Below are 21,889 nucleotides of genomic sequence, written 5' to 3'. Positions count from 1 at the left end.
ATATACTCCAGAGATTTTATTTGTACCTGCTGTTTATTCCATCACTGCTACAAGCCTGAACCAAGAACTTTGCCATTGCTGTATGAAATTGATTACTTTTACCAATGTTAGCGCTCATCTATATTTCTTTCTTTTTATGAATAAACCTTTAGATTTTAGATTCTAAAGGATTGGCAACAGCATGATTTATGGGTAAGATCTGACTTGTATGTTGACCTGGGTCCAGGGCTGGCTCTAGGCACCAGCCCTCCAAGCGTGTGCTTGGGGCAGCACTTTCTAAGGGGCGGCACTCTGCCCCCCCCTTTTTTATTATTTTTATATTTTTGCTTGGGGCATCATTTCCGGGAGCCGGCCCTGGCGCAGCCACTCGCCCGAGCCGGATCCGCGTCCACTGCCCAGCCCGGTGGTGCCCTGCAGAGCCCACTTGGACACGCGGCACTGCTGGGAGTGGTAGCGGCAGCAGGAGCCCTCCTCCCTCCGTCCCCAGCTCCTCACACATTCCGGGAGCCCCTCTCCCTGCCGCCGCAGCCCGGGCTTGGCTCCCCCTCCATCCCCGGCTCTTCACATGCTCTGGGAGCTCCTCACACAGCCAAGCCCAGGCTGCGGCGGCGGGGAGAGGGGCTCCCAGAGTGCGTGAGGAGCTGGGGGGGGAAAGAGAAAGGGAGGTGGGGTCCCCTGGAGCCGAGCCCGGACTGCGGTGCTGGCGAGAGGGGCTCCCAGATTCAGGGCCGCCCGGACAGTGGGGGCAAGTGGGGCAATTTTCCCCAGGATCCGGCCCCGCAGGGTATGTCGGAGGCTCCTCCCGCCTCTGTCTTCCCCCATCACCCGGTGTCTCAGCTGGTGAGGGGGTGGGGCTGCGAGCTGCAGCTGAGTGGCGGAAACTTAGGCCCCGCTGGAGAGACCACGCCGCTGCAGCGCTGTCGGGGAAAGGGGGTAAGCGGCACGGTAAGGGGCCGGGTCGGAGCCGGGCACCCCCTGAACCCATCCCCCTGAGCCCTGACCCCCAGCTCCGAGTCCAGCCCCTCTGAGGTGGGGACCCCTCTAAACCCATCCTCTCCACCCAGCCCTGACCCCCAGCTCTGAGCCCAACCCCTCTGAGCTGGGCACCTCCCACAGCCCTGACCTCCAGCTCCGAGCCCAGCCCTTCTGAGCTGGACAACCCCTGACCCCATCTCCCCACAGTCCTGAGTCCAGCCCCTGTGAGCCAGGCACCCTCCAACCCAAAGCCTAGCTCCCCACCCAGCCCTGGGCAACAGCAGCACCACCCCCAGGCAGCGACGGCCCATTGGCACCAACCATCATCATCACCCAGCAACAGCCCATTATGTAATTGCAAATGTAGACATATCAGTAAAGCATTTAATGTTTTTAAATAATGTATTTGGTGTATTTTCAAATGATTACAAATTGATTTTTGAATGTATTTCACTAGTTATTTTTACATTTCCAAATACGTTACTATAGTATTGCAACTTTTTTTTTATGGAAGGGACCCTCGAAATTTCTTTGCCCCAGGCCCCCTGCATTCTCTGGGCGGCCCTGCCCAGAGTGTGTGAGGAGCCGGTGAGGGAGGGAAACGGGGTCCCCTGGAGCCGAGCCCCGGCTGCGGTGGAGGTGAGAGGGGCTTCCGGCATGTGTGAGGAGGTGAGCAGCCGGCTGGGCTCGTCGGTGCTGAGCAGGCAGCCCCGCAGCCGGAGATCCTCGCCTTCCCTCCCACCGGGGCTGGGTCAGGGCACCGTGAGGCTGAAGAGCAGCAGGTCCCGGGGGCTCTCCAGATCCTTGGCCGCCAGCATGTCGGGGGTGAGGGCGGTGAGCATGAACTGATCCACCTTGGTCACCAGCAGTGCCGCAAAGCCCAGGGAGGGGGCCGTGTTCTTTGTGCCGCCCCACAACTGCGCCGCCACCTGGAAGTACTCCCACTCCGCGCTGCCCAGCAGCTCCACCCGCATGGGGACAGAGTCATAGCTGGGCCAAGGCTCGGCTGCAGTGTGCTGGTAGCAGATCCCATGTTTGTGGGGGAGCCCAGTGCCGGGGCAGCACGGGGTGTGAGTGGGGGGGGCACTGGTGGGCAGGAGGGGGAGCTCATGTCTGGGGGGAGGGGGCGGGCAGCCAAAAATTTTTTTGCTTGGGGCGGCAAAAAACCTAGAGCCAGCCCTGCCTGGGTCTGGGGCTTGGTCCTTTGGTATTGGGAGAACCTTTTTTCTTTTACTGGGGTATTGGTTTTCATAACCATTCATCCCCATAAGGAGTGGTGCTGGTGGTGATACAAGGGAACTGGAGTATCTGAGGGAATTGCTTATATGACTTCTAGTTAGCCAGTGGGGTAAAACCGAAGTCCTCTGTGTCTGGCCAGTTTGGTGTGCCTTAGTAATAAAGGACACCCAGCCTTGGGCTGTGAGTGCCCTGCTCTAATCAATTTGATTGCTACTCTCAGTTGTGTCCTGCCAGAGGCCGCCTCGTTACATGCTCAAAGGGATCTGTCTAATATATACATTTCTAAATATTATTGTCTCTTTGTATTACAATAAATTGTACTCAGACGGTTGTCTGAAAGACCAGTTTGTGCTGTGGGGGCCATCTGGTTTCCCACTGCTACTCATAATTTACAGTAATCTGATGTATAATTATTTTATAACTATATTGCAGCATCTAACAGGTCACATGAAGCTGGGTAATATATAATAAGTGCTAGACTAAGATTTTGGATGGATGCTTATTTTAGCCTGAACAGTTTTCCTAGTAAGTAATCTATTAGTCTGCCAGAGATATTCAGCCCCCAAGCGAGATTTTAGTCATGGTGGGTCTGTTGCAGCTCACAAAAAAGGGAAGGGAGATTCTTATCTGAACGTATTCAAATTTGAAAATAATAAAGAATTGGGGATCAATGCTGTTTTAGATTAGTGCTGAGGTTTAAGCCATATATATAAATATATACAATGTGTGTGCAAATATGAATGTGCATGCGCGCACACACACACACACACACACACAAAATAGAAGCAACTGTTGATTAAATTATTTTGAAGATTTTGCTGAAAATGACTTAATGGGGCCCATAAGTCTCCTCAGTATAAAATGTGCTTGGCAAATCCATCTGTGGTTTAAAAAGTACTGTCTTAAAGGTAAACCATCTTAAAGGTAAACCAGAAGCAGAGGATAATGCCAGTGAGAAGTCCACAAATACTAGTTCCTTTAACATTTTATGGAAATCACACCCTATTTGGCAGCTAAGATTTTTCTGTTCATACTAGTTTACATAGGGCAACCCTATTTCCTGTGCTCATTTCTCTGAGGAAAAAATGTTTGGTATTGCCTCTGTGCGCTGTTTTCTGTGTGACATTTTTCAGATATGGTGACAAATGTTTAAATAATTTCTGGAATGTAGACTGCCTCGTTGTTACAGATGGCTACAGATAAACATCGCCTTCATCCCTCTGTCAAAAGATGCAGGTAGTTTAGTTATGTTGAGTCGTGGTGCAAATGAATCCAGACAGCACTGGTGAAGGGCCACTCCAGATGCCCCATTGGGGCAGCTGAACCGAGAGCAGAAAAGAGACTGTCACTGATGGAGGAATTAAAAACTCTCCTGTGTTCTTTCACTGAGTTGTTCCATCCCCCAGTTTCACACAAAGGTTTTTAAGAGTATGGGAATTCCTCTTAGCAGTTTAGCGCTTGTGAGTATAAGGCTGAAGACACCCATTGCTCTGAATAACCATGTGGTATCCTTATTAATCTGATCTCCTACTCCAGCAGGCCATCTAAGTGGGAAGGACACTCTATCTGTTAACAGGACAACATAAATGTTTCCTTTGCTGTACATGTCTTCCTTATTATAGTCCAGCAGCATATGGAGCTTTTCAGTTCTGTGTGCTGGGAGTGGTGCATTTGTCAAATGGCTTAAGAAATACTGTGACTCCAGATGGTCTGACTATTCATTCTGAGGCTGTAAGAGCCCTGGTCCTCTCCGATCCACTTGCTATTACTATAGTTAGATCCGGTGATAGTGTGAGAGGGAGCCTGCCTAAAGGATGTCATAACAAACTACACCTCTACCTCGATATAACGCTGTCCTCGGGAGCCAAAAAATCTTATTGCATTATAGGTGAAACCACGTTGTATCGAACTTTCTTTGATCCACCGGAGTGCACAGCACCACCCCTCCCCAGAGCACTGCTTTACTGCATTATCTCTGAATTTGTGTTATATAGGGTCGTGTTACATCGGGGTAGAGGTGTATAGAAATTACTTAGCCTCTCGGTCCTGCTTTCATTGGTTTAATTCCACTGACTTCAGTGGAGTTTCTCCTGATTTAAACCAGTAAAGTGAGAGGACAATTGGGCCCATTGTATTCAAAGTTGAACCAATCCACAGTTGCTGGCATTCTAATTACCACTGGGACTGCTATATAGAATGACAGTCATTTACAATCTACATTAAGGTGGTTTGCTCTTAAATAGAAGGGGCTTTTACTTCAGAATGCCATCAGCTATTTCACAGCAACCAGCCCATAACTGTGGGATTTATAACCTCAGAAGAACAAAATCTAAGGCCTGGTCTACACTAGGGGGGTATCGATGTAAGATACGCAACTGTTGAAGTATCTTATTCCGACTTACCTCCCGTCCTCACGGCGTAAGATCGACGTCCGCGGCTCCCCCGTCGACTCTGCTACCTCCACTCGCTCTGGTGAAGTTCTGGAGTCGACAGGGATCGCATTCGGAGATTGATATATCGCATCTAGATGAGACGCGATATATCAATCCCCGATAAATTGATCGCTACCCGCCAAAAGCGCGGGTAGTCTGGACGTACTCTAAAAGAATCCTGAAAGGATTTAATACATAGATTTTTCTGGTACTGACCTTACATTTGAACATTTCTATATTTTAATCATAGAATATTTCCTTTGCTTTGGAGAGAACCAGATTAAATGAATAAACTCTTACAAATATTTAGGAGGGGCAGCCAAAGAAAGCTAATTAGGAATTCAGGAAAATACAGATTAAGTCAATGGCAAAACTCCATTGAATTCAATGGGGCAAGGATTTCAACCTAAGTATTGATTTCATTTTGCAATTTGTGATACAGTATGTTCTCAGCCTGTATAAGGAATACATTGTTATTTCAGATTTCTACTGTTAAATCTAATTTCATGGAACAGAAGAAAAACAGAGAATGTAATGAGGGACTTTCCTGTGCTGTGTAACTGAAACCTTTTCTGTTCAGATAAAAGGTATTTAATTTTGTTATGAAAACGTCTAGACAGATGCAGAGAGCTGTATCTTCTCCATCAAAACTGTACATTTCACTTTGTGCCCTGGAAAGTGTCTTTTAAAGTCTGCACATTGCTATGTAGAGCTGGCTTTTTATCTGAAAGTTGATTAGCGCTTATTTCATTAAGCCATTTTCTTTTTGGCTTTCATTACGTGAGAGACTTAAAGCTAACCAACACGCATACAGTCATTGGTCAATTGTAGAGCAAGCCCCAGTTGCTTGATAGAAAGGAGTGGTTTTTAAGTCTATTTGGTCTCCTGTTAGAACTTCTAAGTTCTGTGAGCAAGATGCACAGGAGAGCTAGGCTCCAAAATAAGTGGTCAGATTTTCAAAAGCTCAGCCTCTGACATGATGAGTTCTGTGGAATATCTGGCCATAAATGTCACCCTGGAAGCTGCCTGAGGCTGAGCACTTCTGAAAATCTGGCTCTTGTTTTGGTGCCTAAAAGTGGGAACTAATTTGAAAATCTGTCTGCAGCTGTGAGTGCTGAGCACCGGAAAATCTAGACCTACATTGTTGTTCAGACAGCACCCACACAAATGAGTTGCATTTCCTCAGTCTTCTGTACACACTCAAAATTGGCTTCTGATAATGAAATAGGCACATTGCTCATAAATTATTAAATCATGCCAACTTTTTCATTATTCATGGCCTGCAATGCTAACAGGCTTTATCCTCTTTTAAAAGGCAACATAACCTGCTGCTAATATGAGTTTCCTGCCACATCACTGACAAATAATAGTAGTAACAACATGCAGCAGCTTCAGATAAATTTTACCATAAGGGGAACATTTGTAGTAGAATGTGCACTATGCAAAGACTGAGCCATATTTCTCCCATTAAAGTTAAATGCATGCAAATCCTGATACACCATTCCCCCCATCCCCCCTCCCCGATCCCTGCTAAACATGCACTTTTAATAATGGCAGCACCTCCATGCTTTTCAGTCTGTTACATACCTTTGTCCCAGGTCATGGATGCATTCTTTGCTTTCATGTTGTAGAAATTAAAGACACCTGTGGAGCAAGACTTGTGCTGAGGAAAACCATAGGAATGCCCAGCTCCTCATGCTTTTTAAAAAAGCATTTATTAGTCTCCTGAATATTATCCAGAAATGGGCCTATCAATGGGAGTTGGATCCATGTGTGGGATTCCTCAGTGTCCACTACATAGCAAGGAATGATTCTGCACCCCAGCAGAAAGTGCCCCTTTGACCTCGTTTCTCAGTGCACATGAAACATATCAATGCAGTTAAGAGGAAAGCGAGAGTTCTGCCCTGGCAAAGTGTACGGTCAGGCTCAGTATGTGGGAATGTAATTCTGTAATACCATGTGGAGGCATGGGAACCTATAATGTACTGATATCAGAGCCACTGTCACCTGGTGCTGTACTGAATAAAGGGGAAGAAATGCTACTAAAATTTTAGTCCACTGGATAGTATTCCCAGCCAGCCTGCTCATGCAGTTTGCCCAGAATGCTAGCTTTCCAGGAGCCATCCTTAAAATGAGATGCCTGGCTCCTCTTGCCAACTCCAGAGAGGAATAAAACCAGCCAACAGGCTCCTAACAAGTTCTTTCTCCATGCAGATTAGTAATTGTGCTTTCTTTCACTCTACAGCCTAAACCCTCTCTTTGGGCTCATTTATACCAGTATAAATCTTAAGTACTTCCTGTGATGCTGGTAGACCAGGTACCAGCTCTTGCCAAGGCTGTAGACATCAGCTGAGCAGAGATAAATTCACGGCTGGAAACCAGACCAGCTCACCTGTAGGTTAGTATTGTTCAAGATAGGACTTGTAAGGATGTGATTAGTGTTTAGACACTATAAATGCTTGTAAATTGCTGCATGCGTTAATCCAAGGGTTTTCAAACTGGGGGTCACGGCCCCTCAAGGGGTCATGAGGTTATTACATGGGGATCGCGAGCTGCCAGCCTCCAGCATTTTGTAATGGTGTTAAATATATAAAAAAGTGTTTTTAATTTATAAGGACGCTCAGAGGCTTGCTATGTGAAAGGGGTCACCAGTACAAAAGTATGAGAACCACTGTGTTAATCTTATGTGTAATGGATGTATCCCATGCTATAAGATAATATGTAAGTTTTGCTTTCTAACTGTAAAAATGCCTGCTCTGATCTTGTGAATTCAGACAGGAGGAGTGGCTTACCCAGCCCATCAAGAAGGATTATCAAAACTAAGTGGGCCATTGTGAAACATGATACAAAGAGTGGTCTAGGCCCTCTCACAGCAGTAAAGGTGCTATGTGCAAGCAAGCTTGTCCCATCAACTTGAATTCTGGAAGAAAGAAACAAAGATTGCTGAAAATGAAAATTCCTCATCTATTTGCTGTTTGGACTCTCTCGCAGGGCTGGAGCTAGGAAACAAAAGGAGAGATCCTGTGGGTTAGCCCTAAAACACTAATTGCTGACAGATTACTACATCTCTTTCATCTTTTGGAACCATAGACTGTAAGTCATTTGTACTATATGTTGCCTGCTTTAACCCGTAAGTAACTCTCATTTCTTTTTCCTGGTTAATAAACCTTTAGTTAGTTTATTACAGGACTGGCTACAAGCATTGTCATTAGTATGAGATCTGAGATACAAGTTGACCTGGGGTAAGTGACTGATCTCTTGGGCCTGGGAGCAACCGGAATATTTTGTGATCTTTGGTGTAAGTGACCATTTATTACTAAGTCCAGCAAGCCTGGGTAGTAAGATAGACTGGAGAATCTAAGGCAGTGTTTCTCAAACGGAGGTCGCCGCTTGTGCAAGGAAAGCCCCTGGCGGGCTGGGCCAGTTTGTTTACCTGCCCCGTCCACAGGTCCGGCTGATCGCGGCTCCCACTGGCCGCGGTTCGCTGCTTCGGGCCCAGGGGAGCTACTGGAAGCTGTGGCCAGTACGTCCCTTGACCTGCGCTGCTTCCAGCAGCTCCCATTGGCCTGGAGCAGCAAACCGCTGCCACTGGGAGCCATGATCGGCTGAACCTGCAGATGGGGCAGGTAAACAAACCGGCCCAGCCTGCCAGGGGATTTCCCTACATAAGCGGCGACCACAGTTTGAGAAACACTGGTCTAAGGCGACTGTCTGTGACTCTCAGACTGTTACAGTGCTTCAGGAATTCACATTGGTTACTGGGTTGATGAAATCTAATTATAGAACATACAGACAGTTTGGGATGTCTGCCCTGGTTTTTGACAGTCTGTCCTCAGGCTGGCTCTCACAGTTGTGAACCACCAAGACAGCATAACACCTACACTGAAGTTAGTCATTACTTTGCTTTCACATTCATGGGACTGAAAGCAGAACCGGGCTCTTTAGCCAACTCCGCTTTGCCTTTTCTCCTTCCCTCACAACTTCACGGTCAGCTTCAAGATCTAGATTTCCACTTAAAATCTCTCCTCCCTTCCAATGGGCTGATCTGTCTTCTCTAGTGTCCTCCCTGTGATACCTGACTGCATCCCTTACCCATGCTACAGCATTTGCCAGCTACAGCCCTTTTCTGCACCACTACTTGACTGTTCCATGAATGCCCTCAGCAATGTCATCAAGTGCTACTTCTTCCCTCACTGCTGCTCCCATCTGCAGCCTTCTGTCCAGATTTCTGATAGGAGGGAAGATTGAGCATCCTCCCTGCCATGAGTCATGAGGCCAAATTCACAAATGTCTCTGGAGGAAGTGTGGTGAAGAAAATTACACCTTTTTTCCCAGCCCCCTTCATTGTTTGCATTGCAAAGATTTTATCAGGCTTAGGAAGACCCAACTGGCTGCAATGGGAATTACATCTGTGTAACTGAGGGCAAAACTGAGTTCAGTAGGTGGTTCTGACTTTTACATACATTCTCCTGTCCCACCACCTCTGAATTTGGCTCAGAATTTTGAAGCTAGATGTTTAAGACACCTTTGCAGGTTTCAGTTCTGTTTAGAGATGGGTTTAGACCAAAGCTCCACTCCTAAACAGTGCTGAGTTTTGGATGGGTGGTTCAGAAAATGAACCCAGCTCCAAATTTTACAGCGAGGCCCTACCCCTATAATGGGCTGAATAAAATTCCCAGTTACAAAGAAAGACTCCTGAAAAATGAATTATCTAAAATGCATGTATAGATCTATGGGCTTGGGCTAGTTTTTAGTTCTGTTTAGGAAATTTTGAATTGTTTTGAAAAATTTCCCCAATTAATTTTTCCATTCTGTTGACTACCTCTCCCAAGCTCTGTAAATGCATATGACTGGCTGTCGAAGCTTTTATATTTTTTCTTTAAAACATATTGAATAAAATATACTTAGTTTGTGAATCTTTTTGGTCCACTCTAACCAGTTGTGGAGTGTACACTGTCTTTTACTTATAAAATACTATATACAACTACTTGGATAGACAGTCTAACAGGTCAGTAGTTGCAAACCTTAATAAGGGAGTTAGCATGGTTTGTCTTTACGATCATTCACTGCAGCAGCAGGTAACAGGAAGATTATATGAACTTAAAATTGAATAGTAGCGCTTGTTCACTAGATCTCTGTGACATTCCGGCCTGCTTAATAATATGTTTCTGATTATGGTTTTATTGGGCATGCTATGCATACCTGGAAATTCTTCTCTTGTGTGGTGGTGATTAAATTCTGCATTAGATGGGGAAGAAGGAGAAATATGATTACCGTTGCTGTTGCTCTGGGGTCTTCTAGTGTTTTGATTCCCTGTGTTTTTAGATCCAGATACATACTTGGGATGTTAAACTGTAAATCATTCAAGAGAGATCCTGTTGGAAATGATGCTTCATCAACCAACAAATAATAGACTGAGACTAGCCTTCTAATGGGGATCAAGAATTAATATGATGGATGGAAAAAATGTAGTCCAAATTTAGAGTATGGTGTAATCAATTCTCCTACTTATCCCACAGTTGACCTGATATTTAATACAGGGATTCAGCCTCCATTTTGATCTGAGAGGAAAAGTTCCACTGAGCCTCTCAGCCCAATAGCACCACTTTTGGTGCAAGCGTCTTGCTCTGCCTCTGTTGCTACTTGAAGCTCCCTGTACCTCTGCACTTCATTGAGTCTCCTGCTCCTCAAGTCTCAACTCAAAACCTATTTCCATCTCTTTTGGTTCCTTTTAGTTTCTCTCTCACTTTATTACTCTTCCTGTCTATCTGTATGAATTAGCTCTGCAAAACATTCTGGGACGTAGCTTGTAGAAAAAACACAATGCAAAATGTATTATTCCTTTGTATTAAAGACAGGGCAGCTGCAAGCCACTCAGTTTTGTGCAAAGATTTCCTATGGCCCTAAGGATCCTGACAACAAATTGCTGATTTGACTATCATTTGTGCAAACACTGGGCACCCTTACTAGAAAGCATGGTTTTAAAAACCAACCAAACCAATCTGATTCGGTTGGCTCACCTGTTTTCATATTTTTGGCTGTGTAACATTTCATTAGCAATAATAGCTTGTGGTGTAGATTCATCACACTGTAAGATCAGAACTGGCCAGCTTGTTACACCTCATATGTATTTCAGAATGTGGGAGAAGGAGAAAAGAGGAGATGTCAGTAATTCCAGCTGGTTTAGCCATAGAGGAGATTTCTTGCCCTTGCTTCATACTGAAGGTCAATACAGAGCCTGTCTGGAGGGGAAAGGTTTCAGGATTTAGAACCCAATACAGCAAAGAACTTAAGCATTTATTTATCTGTAAGTATGTAAGTAGTGCATGTGCTTAAAGTTAAGCACATGCTTAGGTGCTTTGTTGCATCTGACGCCTTGCAAGAAGAATATGGAAGGAAATATAATGATGTCATTAGGCTCTGTCCATCTCATCCTTCTGCATCCATGAATGTCGATAGAAGTGTGAAGTGTTATTAACGTGACGGATGGCCTCCTGTGGTAAGGAGTTCCCTAGGTTGACTGTACCTTAGATAAAGAGGTTTTCATTGATTGGATCTATGTTTACTTCTTTTAACTTCATCAGGGAAGATGTGGAGCCTTGTTATGTTTGGTATTAAGCAAAAGAACCAAACCAAAGGATGGTTCCGTTTCTGCCCTTGGAGCATGACTATCACATGCTGAGGTGTAGACTGTGCAGCCTACTGGTCAGACTACGAGTCTGGCCTAGTGGTCAGAGCAGAATCCGAGGGCAGAATTGGAGGCAGAGTCTGGAGACAAGCCAAAGGGCAGAGCCAGGAGTCAGAATAGAATCTCAAGGCAGAGCCACTGCTGTGGTCAAGAGACAAGCCAATAAGTTATGTAGCAGGAGTTCAGAAGTAGGCAGGGACCAGGCAGGCTGGAGAGAAGCAGGCAAGGGCTGGACAGGAAGTGGGTCTGGCACAGCTTGGGGGGGTATGGAACACATTGGACAGCCATAGTGCTGCTGTTGCAACAGGGCTTAAATGATGACCTGCTGCCTCTTCTGACCTATCAGAGAGTGCTGTCACTTAGTGAGGGTTTATTGGGCCCAGCTGGGCTCACAGGGTTGGTAGGCAACTGAGTAGGGGGCAACTGTGTTCCTGCCAATATCTCTGTAATCTCATCTCTCGCCAGGCTAAAGAATCTGTTTTTACCAGCATCCCCCCAAATCAGTGAATTTTGCTAATGTGCCCCATATTACAGCAAACATCAGGCCCACAATTCCCAGTGGGTCTTTAGCAGCCAAGGATCATTGTAAGCCTCTAGTTTGTCTAGTCGTGATTGCCATGGCTCCAGTTTTCTATTAGTACTGATATGTGTGGTTCATTTTGCGGGGGGGACGGGCAGAGGTAAAGGTCAGGGATTATGAATCATTTCCTCTTCTTTGCCGCAATGAGCATGGTTTGCAGAGTGAGTCAGCGAGAAGCAGTACAGAGCAGTGATATGCTTCAAGTGGAGACCCCGGGGCCATCGCTGACCCTCAGAAAACATGGCCAAGGTCTTGATATCATTTAACCTTCCTGGTCACAAAAGCTTTCTTTTATTTACCCTTTCAGTACTGTAGGATATAATAGGTATGTTAAAGAAACCTGCTTCTTCTTGAGATATTCCTGGAGTTCTCTGATATGAGGGAGTGGGCTACTAAACCCAGCATTGCCCACAGCAGGTAGCCGAGAGAACCTTAAACTCTTCCTCTTTTCTTATTAGAATCAAATAGTACCCTTGTCTTACTGAAGGTGAAAACTGCATGAATAAGGACAGAGTTGAGGAGACGGGGATAGCGACTGGCACCATGCTTAGATGGCTACAGTCAGTGTCTATCATGTGGTATGTTATCTCCACTGTCACAAGTGGGTTATTCAGCAATGTCACTTAAACCCAGGGCCGGCGCTTTCATTTAGGCGACTGCTGCCAGCATTATGGGGGGGGCGGGGGCGGCATTGTGCCGGGGAGGCGGCAGGCGGCTCCGGTGGAGCTGCCGCAGTTGTACCTGCAGAGGGTCTATTGGTCCCGCGGCTCCGGTGGACCTGCCGCAGGCATTTCTGCGGAAGGTCCGCTGGTCCTGCAGCTCCGGTGGACCTGCCGCAGGCATTTCTGTGGATGGTCCGCTGGTCCTGCGGCTCCGGTGGACCTGCCGCAGGCATGCCTGCGGCAGCTCCACCAGAGCCGCGAGACCCGTNCCTGCCGCAGGCATGCCTGCGGCAGCTCCACCAGAGCCGCGAGACCCGTGTGCGGGGCGGTGAAATGGCCCGGTGCCTAGGGCGCCAGAAATCCTGGCACCGGTCCTGCTTAAACCTACTGTTCATTCCAGGCTTGATATTAATTTACAGTGAACACTGACTTAGCTAGGGGGTCTTCAGGAGGAAACTACTATATAAGTGCAAAAAGCATTGTTGTTTTGTTATGATAGTGCCCCAGTGACAACCGAGAACGGGGCTCCCTCATGCTAGGTGCTGCACAAGCACAGATTAAGACAATCCCTTCACCGAAGAGTTTACAATCTAACCAGACATGACAGACAGAGGCTAAGGGGAAGGGATATATCATACAATTTATTTTATTACATTTTTTATTGTTCATTTGCCATAACACTGGTTAATTACCATCATAGAGATGTTTAGAATAAGCCCAAAGGTGTAGCTTTAGTTCAGATATTGGAAAGTGGGTAAAAAAATTTATTCCTTGATTTTTTTTTCCAGAAGATTTGGTCAGCGGCAGAATCTAAAATCAATAAAGCTTCAAGGAACCATTTGCTATTACTGGCCCTTTCTTTTCCCCGTGCTGTCTATTGCTGCATCAGTTCGGTTGATGGCTGTGATTTGTAATGTAATTCTTCATTGTGACTAATTCAGTAGAAGGATTTTTGACTTATCCTTACGCCTGACACCTGCATGACAGTAAGTGGTGAAGATGACAAGTGAGCGCAGCTAAATTTTGTTCTCAGACTTATCGTAGTATCCAGCAAAATTCAGCTAAGCAGCACCTGACTGGCTCACACAGAGTCATATGATTCAAATTTTATTTTCCAACTTGCTGTAGGGACTCTTCAGTGAAAATACTCCTAGCCCATATTCCTTCATACAGAAACTCCTATGTTGTAATAGATCTTGGCATTTGCAAGAATGAAGGGTACAGGTTCAGTGTGGAAAAGCAGAAGGGAATTATCTTGACTAACTAAAAGCACTGTAATCCCATGGGTGAGTCTTTTCCAAATAATATTCCCAGCTTTTTCCCTGACAGGACATCAAAACATTGTTCCAAAGCCACCCTCCGCTTTCCAGTTGACCTTGCACTCCAGCACCATGAGGCCCCTGGCCTACAGCAGTAATTGTAAATGTAAGACAGGAAATCTAATCAGAAGGGAGATGAGGTACAATGGTATCCTGTATGATGTGCTCACTGTCACTAAGTGCAAAAGGCAAGCAAAGGCAAAGTCCTTCACACTGTAAGCTTTGAGGCACACAGAGAAGTTCCTTTTCCTACATTTCCATTGACACTGTATCTTCAGGCAATGTTAAAGCTAGGCTTGAAAGTATTTATTTATAATGAATTTTGTGCTCATGTAAGGTGCAATTTATCTATTTGCAGATCAGGTGCAGTACTGGCAATAACAACACAAGCTTTGCTGCACTTCCTGGCTAATGTGCCTCTTCTCTGACTTCTAGCAACAAGAGGATAATTCAGCCCAATCTATGCCCAGTCTTTGGACATATTTAGTCCACCAACAGGGGTGGTGATTTTAGTGATGTGGGAAGCTGTCCCGTAGGGCCAGTAGTGATTTAAATGCCCATGAGATCCACAGCCACGAAAGCGGAGAGACAAGCCAAGGGGGAGCCTAAATATGGCAAAGAAAGAGAAGATTTTCATTTAAAAATGAAAAATATAAAATGAAACCAATGTCTGTGATCCTGTACAAGCTGAGGGTGACCCAATAATGGTTCCAGTGAAAGAATGGAATTTAACACAGCCCTCTTTAGAGACCTGCGCTTCCTTAAAAATACACAGCAGCATGAAGTCTCAGCATTTCACAGATCGGAAGGCCAGATCATGCCCTCTGAAAGAATCCATAGCCAATTTCACTTGCTATAGATAGACAATGATTATATTAGTGAAATAGTGACCCACGTGGAATGGTTTTAATACTGGTACTTCTCTGTGATTAACAAGAAATAACTCCAAACCACAACTGTAATTGTCACTATATATAAAGAGAGAGAGAGAGAGAGAGAGAGAGAGAGAGTCATAAATATAGGGCTGAAAGGGACCTCAAGAGCTCATAAATCCAGCCCTCTGCACTGTAAAGTAAACCTAGATCATCCCTGACAGGTGTCTGTCCAACCTGTTCTTATAACCTGCAATGATGTGGGTTCTACAGCCTCCCTTGGAAGTCTATTCCAAGGCTTATAGTTGGAAAGCTTTTCCTAATATCTAACCTAAATCTCCCTTGCTGCTGATTTAGCCTATTACTTCTTGTCCTATCTTCAGTGGACATGGAGATCAGCTGAGTCCCTGCCCTTTTCATAACAGTCCTTAACATATTTAAGACTGCTATCAGGTCTTCCCTCAGTCTTCTTTTCTCAAGCCTAAAACATGCCAGTTTTTTTGACCCTTTCCTCATGTCAGGTTTTTAAACCTTTTATATATTTTTTGTTACTCTCCTTTGAACTCTCTCCAATTTATCCAATCTTTCCTCAAGTTTGGTTCCAGAACTGGACACAGTATTCCAGCTGAGGGCTCACCAGTGCCAAGCAGAGTGGGACAATTACCGCCCACGTCTTACACGTGACAATCCTGTTAATACACTACATTGTTAACGCATATTCAATTTGTGATCCACTATAATCACTAGATCCTTTACAACTGAACTACTGTCAGACACGTGGGTGTGGTGCAACCTAGCAGCCAGAACAAGAGTCAGGCCTAGTGGTCAGAGTACCTCCAGAAGGCAGAACCGGAGATGTGGTTTCAGAATGTCAAAACAGAAAGGCCTTTTGACATTGTCAGGACATTTCCCTCCTGGTTATCTTCTGAAATGAAATTCCAGCAAAATCGTCCAGACTTTGCAAAGCTTTTTGATTTTGATGTCATCACATATTCTAACAGAATGAAGTTCCATCAAAATTTCTCCAACCAGCTATACTTCTGGCTTAGAAAGCTGAAATCCATGGCTAGTCCAGGACTTCAAAGAGTCTTGTGGTATATTGAAGGCAATGGAACTCACAGGGATGAAGCTAGTGATGCTATTGCCAATAATTACAAGTATCAGAGGGGTAGCCGTGTTAGTTTGGATCTGTAAAAACAGCAAAGAGTCCTGTGGCACCTTATAGACTAACAGACATTTTGGAGCATGAGCTGTCATGGGTTCACCCATGAAAGCTCATGCTCCAAAACATCTGTTAGTCTATAAGGTGCCACAGGACTCTCTGCTGCTTTTACTTAATTACACGTAAGGTGGCCATCGTCCCCAAACAACTATTTGGTTTCTCTTTTTTTACATTTAAAATGTTTCATGCCTATCTATGGTAAATTCACAAGATTTTTTTAAAATTTACTTTCAACAATTGGGCCAATTTATGCTTGTTTTACCCACATGAGCATTGGGTAAGACAAACTGACTTGCATACTGAATTTCACAGCTCTTACATTCACTTCCTGTATAAAGGTAGGGATGGTGGGAGCTGATTTGATGGCTTCTGTCTACAGTGGGAGGGGCTACAAAATATAAAATACATTCTTAAAATTAAACACTAAAATGAATGCTGTTTAAAAACAAACAGGAGTAAACATTTGGGCTTTAGGTGCAGATGAGGATTAGCAATATTAAGCCGTAGTGATGTCAAATAGTTAGACATACACTGGAAAGAAAGAAAGGGGCCACAGGCCTGCCGATCGTAGGAGGGCAGTGAGGGCAGCCCTCTTCAGCAGTATTACTGAACACGCTCAGTCTGCGTGCGCATGCTCAGTACAAACCAAGCAGCAAATCAGGGGTGGGGGAGGGTGGCACATGATTCCGCATGCCCCCCCACATCGTCTCTGGACAGGTCTTTATCTATAGCTAGAAAGAGTATGAAGAATTGTGGATTAGGTACAAGTCTCTATGTATGCATATGTGTTTGTGTGTGAGAGAGAAACAGAGTAGTTAATATTTTAGTTCAGTGGCAGAAGACATGTGGTAGAAGCTTGGAGAGCTGGATCCTTGGCTCAAAATTCATACATCACTTCCTATAGAGTTCAGTGTATTTCCCCATGAAATTACTGTTTTGGTTGCTGTCCCCACTTTCAGCCTTGAAACACATTGTCAGAAACAAGCATGCTGATAAGTGTTGAGGTATTTCTTAAGCTGGTAAACCCATCTCCTAGGCCTTGGCTACACTAGAAATTTCAAAGCGCTGACGGGGCAGCGCTTTGAAGTGTGAGTGTGGTCAAAGCGGCAGCGCTGGGAGAGAGCTCTCCCAGCGCTGCATGTAAACGACATCCTTTACGGGTGTAGCGTGCAGCTCCCAGCGCTGCCACCCTGATTACACTGATGCTTTACAGTGCTGCATCTTGCAGCGCTCAGGGGGGTGTTTTTTCACACCCCTGAGCGTGAAAGTTGCAGTGTTGTAAAGTGCCAATGTAGCCAAGCCCCTAATCTGATCAAGTTGAGAGTTTTGATACCAAGTGTCAAATGTGTGTCTTAAGAATATATTGCACATATAGTTTCAAGCAATACTTAACCACAGTATATAAAAGACACTCAAAAGAGTGTTTGCTTGTTGCTTTGCCTCACAGAGAAGTTCAGTCACCATGATGTATTTGTAAGGCTCATTAGCAGCCATTTTCAGCCTAGCAGGAAGAGGAGGAAGTCTCTTCAGCATCACTTTTGTCCATCATTTCTACAGTTTGACTAGAGTCTTGCTCCAATTGTTTATTTATCATTGTTGTCAGGGGAGAAAACAAAGCAATAACGGGACAAATGGGAGATGTGTCTCCCATAGCAAAAATCTCTCCATGCAAAATATGCCCTCCAGTTAGCCCATGTTTACACAGTCATACTAACATTAGGTATATTTTTCATACGGTTAGTGACTAATTTCACCCATCCACTTGTAAGGAAGCCATTTAAAGAGAGACACTTCCCTTAAGTGGGAACTCAGTCAAGTCTTACATCTCACTAGCAAATTTTTTTTTCTGGGTCACTGCACAGTCCATTGTTTCCTTGCACTGAGGAAAATGGTAATGCAGTGGGTTGGTAGAACACCTGTTGTGTAAATCTTTGTGATGCTTATAATATGAACCCCTGCTGGCAGAGACAGCTGTGCCTCACACTTAAACTGAAAGTATAAGGTATCAGAGGAGGAAGAAGAAAAAAAGGCTCAGCCCTATGAAAATACTACATCAGTGACTGGAATCTGTTGTCAAGATTTATAAGCTAAATGAGTTATACTTTATCTGATATTAAAAGAAGCCTGCTTTGTTCCTAGAAGACAGAGTATGTTTTCTTATAGGCATTCTCAAAAAGATTTCACGTTTCTGAACATGGACAGCTGCTCTGCTCAAAATTGGACACACAAATTAACCTATCAATCGTGTTACAACCGGAGAGTATTTAACAGGCTGGGATAGAGAAATCGCTGAGGAATTTTGGCAGAACATGTGGGGATTTCCCTTTATAGAGACAATGCCTGCTATACAAGTGCCTCAGTCCCATTGGTTTCAACTAGATCACTTGAATGAGTGAGGCAAGCAGGATCTGGCCCCTGATTTGCAACAATCTTCAAGGATTTTGTCCAAAATTCATGGCGATATTTCCCGATTTTAATTCCACATAGCCTTGTTCTTAATGTTAATGCCTGGTATCAATGTAAGAACGTGGTGACATATTCCGCCACCCTTACTCTACAAGTAAAACTTCACTCCACAAGTAGTCCCATTGACTTCACTAGTATTACTTGCAGAGGGACCTTTTATTTAGTGTGAGTGGTAAGGATGGTGGATTCTGACCCACAGAGGGGATCATAACAACAACATTTATGTGCCCTTGGCTAATGCAGGCCCATAGCAGGGTCCTTTGTGCATCTTGAATCACCACTGTGGCAATTTGGGAGAGCAAAGGAGTGGCAAACCAAAGTTTTCCCTTGGGAGCAATTGGGCAGGGGAGCAGGTGGAGTCATGGCCCCATCCCTCCAGGTGCCAACCACTGTAACCAGGGCAGCTGGGGTCCTGGTCAAGGTGTGTGCTTGGGGTGGCTCTGGGCCCCTGGAAGGGGCAAGGTCTTGGGCAGAAGGGGCAAGGCTTCAGGCCAAAATCCCTCAGCCAGCCTTTCAGTGCTGCCTGGTCCGTGCCTCCGGCTGCAGACGTGGTAGGCAGCAGTGGCCAGGAGCCCAGGGCCCTTTAAATTGTCCCCCATCAGAGGCCCAGCTAGTACAGTCAGCACTTCCTTACCAGTACACTGTACTGGACCCTACTGGCTTACTTTCACCTCTGACTGTAGCTGACTAGTCAAGCAGAAGGAGAGTATGCTGCTTTCCACAAAAAGGTGTTGCAAATCCTTCCCCCTCTCCTCCATCCCTCCCAGCACAATCAGGGAGCAGTAATAAGTGGGGAGCAAAGAGGAGCACTGCTAAAAAAAGAACTGGAAGAGCTTCCCCCTCCTCTCCCTGGCTTCGGGAGCAACACACCTACACCCACAGCTCTACCTCCTACTTGGCTGGTGCTGTGAGAGCTCCCCCTGCTGTTTCAGCCTACTTTAGCATGTGTCAGGGAATCTTGGTCGGGATTATACACTACCCTTACTCTGGTCAGCATAGTAAAAGAATCATCAAGCACTATTTTATTACAGTAGACAACGGTGTCCTGAGGGGTGGAAATATGAAAAATGGATGCATCTTTTGAAAACATTTAAATCTAATCTGGGACTACAAATACCAAAATGACCATATGGTTATTGCATGGTATCACCACAGGTCAGAGTTAAGCCTTAACTCTGTATTTCCATACCTTTACATACTTGGATTTCCTTTAAGTTTAACCTTAACTCTGAATGTCCTAGGTTTGTGATGCTTGTTTTTCTGATGATTGCAACTTTATTTTTTTATCCTCCGATGACTGATATGTACTCTCAAGCTTAGTTCAACTTCATGCAGGTTTTGTCTGGAAATATTTTTAAAGCTTTCCTCTAGAGTTATTCATTTATGTAAATTCTTTTATAAAGTTGTTGATCCTCATCAAAATAAAATATATTCCCCAGGGAGAGAAGAATAGCCGGTAGGCTCTAGAATTTATTGAACTGAGTGTCTAACTACATCTGGTATTATCACTACATCTTAATTATCACTTCAAAAGTTTTTTTCTCCTGATGATGATAGCTCATCTCAATTGATTAGACTCTTCCTGTTGGTTTGCATACTTCCACTTTTCATGTTCTCTGAATGTATAAGTATCTCTTGTCTGTGTGTTCCATTCTATGCATCCAAAGGAGTGAGCTGTAGCTCACTAAAGCTCATGCTGAAATAAATTTGTTAGTCTCTAAGGTGCCACAAGTACTCCTGTTCTTTTTACATCTGGTAGGAGTCTGAAGAGATGTTGGTCATTATGTCATTTAATCAGGGTTGACTGTAGGAAGTGCTCTGTAAGTAATGTATTCTACTATCCTTATTTGAATTCTGGAGTGTGGGGCTGGAGTTTTGAGAAAGCTCCAAAAGTTTTCTTGCAAATATCTGGGATACAGAGTAGGAGACATTATGTGAGCCATGGAATTTGATGCTCTGAATAAAGATTTGGAAAGTTGACAGTACTGAACTAAATAATTGCAGCACATAGGATCTTTTCACCTTTGTTTTTCAAATACACTTTTGAATGCATTTTCTAACACAGTTAAAACTGCAGGTACAATTTTTCACACAAATGACTGTGCCCTCAAAAAAAGTCAAATTTGTTCTCACAAAGTGTACTTGCAAAAATTATGTAGCTTAAGTGTACAGGCAAAAAGTTGGATGTGAGAAATTGCTCCTAAAATTTCAGAGAGCAAATTGAGGCCCTTTGAAAATCTGGGATGAAATTCTGGCCTCATTGAAATCAATGGGTGTTTTGCCACTGTCTTCAATAGGGCTAGAATTTCATCCAGGGATTTTAGTTCTGCAGAGGACATTTATCAGCTTCTCATATTGTCCAAGAACCAAGTTCCGACATGCCACTGCTAGACATGCACCTCTTTTAGTAGAACTACCTCTTTGGGCCTGATTCTTTACTTTTATGCAGTGGGAGTTTTGCCTCTGTACAAACACAAAACTGGGCCCCAAGGGATTAGCCTTAGAAGTAAATTCAAATGAGAATATGGATTTTCATGATCATTAAGGGGAAGGTGATGTATTAGTGATATTAAGATTTACAGCAGAATTATTGTGAACTTTTCCTAAATTTTTCCATTGTTTGTGTAATTGCTTAGATCTTTTTGTTTGTCGAGTTTACCAAAATATAGTCAGACAGTGGGCTCCATAAAGAGAGCCCAAATATTAAAATACATTTATTCCTCTCATCTGCTTTCCTTTTGCTCTTCTCCTTCACTAATACCAATGTCAGTTCAACAAATACAGTATGTGGGCAGAACTATGAAACTATTCTGTTGAAAAAGATTATTTCATTCTCCTGCTATTAAAATAAAAAGAAAAGGCCTTTTGTACCTTTTATATGTGTGTATAACGATATGCTTGTATACTTCCAATCTCCTTTAACTTAACAAGGAAGTGATTCATTGGGGAGATTATCTAGGTTTGAAGGACTGTCCGGATATGGCAAGCTTCCATTTACCTAATAAATTCCTTCCTGCAAGAGAAAATAATTTTCTACTTGTGAATAATGCAATACACACAACCTGGAATCTGTTTTTCCCTACTAATAATTCTAGTTGTGTTCTGGAAGAGCCACTAAGAGCTTTCTATATGTTTGCGTTTGGGTTTTAGGTACACCCAATCTTCCTGCTTTAATGCACTTTCATATAATCTAGTTTTTTTTAGTTTATACCTTCTGATTTCTTTGGAACAGATGGGAGGTGGAATCCTATAAGCAATGTATTTGATGCTGTGAGTTTGTCAGGTTTGAGATGAGAGGAATTTTTGTTTGTTTGTCTTTTTCTTTGCAAAGAACAGGTTTGTTTGCACAGAGGAAATAAAAGCCTCTTCTGATTAAAATTTAAAATATTGCTGCTTTTCCTATCTGTCTAGAGTAACCAATTATTAAACAAATA

General features: G+C 44.2%; 1 long non-coding RNA gene across 1 annotated transcript; it reads left to right on the top strand.

Annotated features, from left to right (window-relative positions):
* The first annotated feature begins 6,897 nt into the window (after nucleotides 1-6,897).
* LOC142045834 (uncharacterized) lies at nucleotides 6,898-7,832 on the top strand. The gene is made up of 2 exons (XR_012654728.1): nucleotides 6,898-7,044; nucleotides 7,421-7,832. It is a non-coding gene; the product is annotated as an uncharacterized LOC142045834 (long non-coding RNA).
* Nucleotides 7,833-21,889: the final 14,057 nt, after the last annotated feature.

This window comes from Chelonoidis abingdonii, chromosome 1 (assembly GCF_003597395.2).
Source record: "Chelonoidis abingdonii isolate Lonesome George chromosome 1, CheloAbing_2.0, whole genome shotgun sequence".
NCBI lineage: Eukaryota > Metazoa > Chordata > Testudines > Testudinidae > Chelonoidis > Chelonoidis abingdonii.
Note: the sequence above shows the minus strand (reverse complement) of the source record. Positions and strands in the feature narration are given on the sequence as shown.